At 39.2% G+C, this 250-nt stretch overlaps 1 protein-coding gene across 1 annotated transcript in view; it reads left to right on the top strand.

The window, feature by feature from the left end:
- The window catches only part of LOC119590672 (ubiquitin-like modifier-activating enzyme ATG7), a gene marked incomplete at its 3' end in the record, with an annotated part of 29543 nt that overhangs the window by 15829 nt on the left and 13464 nt on the right, over positions 1-250 (top strand).

The raw sequence follows: 250 nt of genomic DNA, 5'->3' as shown, positions 1-250 counted from the left end.
AAGTGTTAGGCATTGCCAGACGATTGACATAACAAGTGCTACTCACGTGCATTATTACTATTATAGTACTTAATAACTATTGACAAATTCCAAAAAGATCAAAATAAGGAAAAATTACTGGTAATATATTCAAGTTTGATATTTTGTATTTCTACCCACTGCTACCAAACCACAGTTAAGGCGCCGAGGCATAGACGCCACTAACTCGGCTGTCAAGGCACGGCCTTCCTCACATCGTAGGCATTCCCAT

Source organism: Penaeus monodon, chromosome 27 (genome assembly GCF_015228065.2).
Source record: "Penaeus monodon isolate SGIC_2016 chromosome 27, NSTDA_Pmon_1, whole genome shotgun sequence".
Taxonomy (NCBI): domain Eukaryota; kingdom Metazoa; phylum Arthropoda; class Malacostraca; order Decapoda; family Penaeidae; genus Penaeus; species Penaeus monodon.
This window is presented reverse-complemented; position numbering and strand designations above follow the sequence as displayed.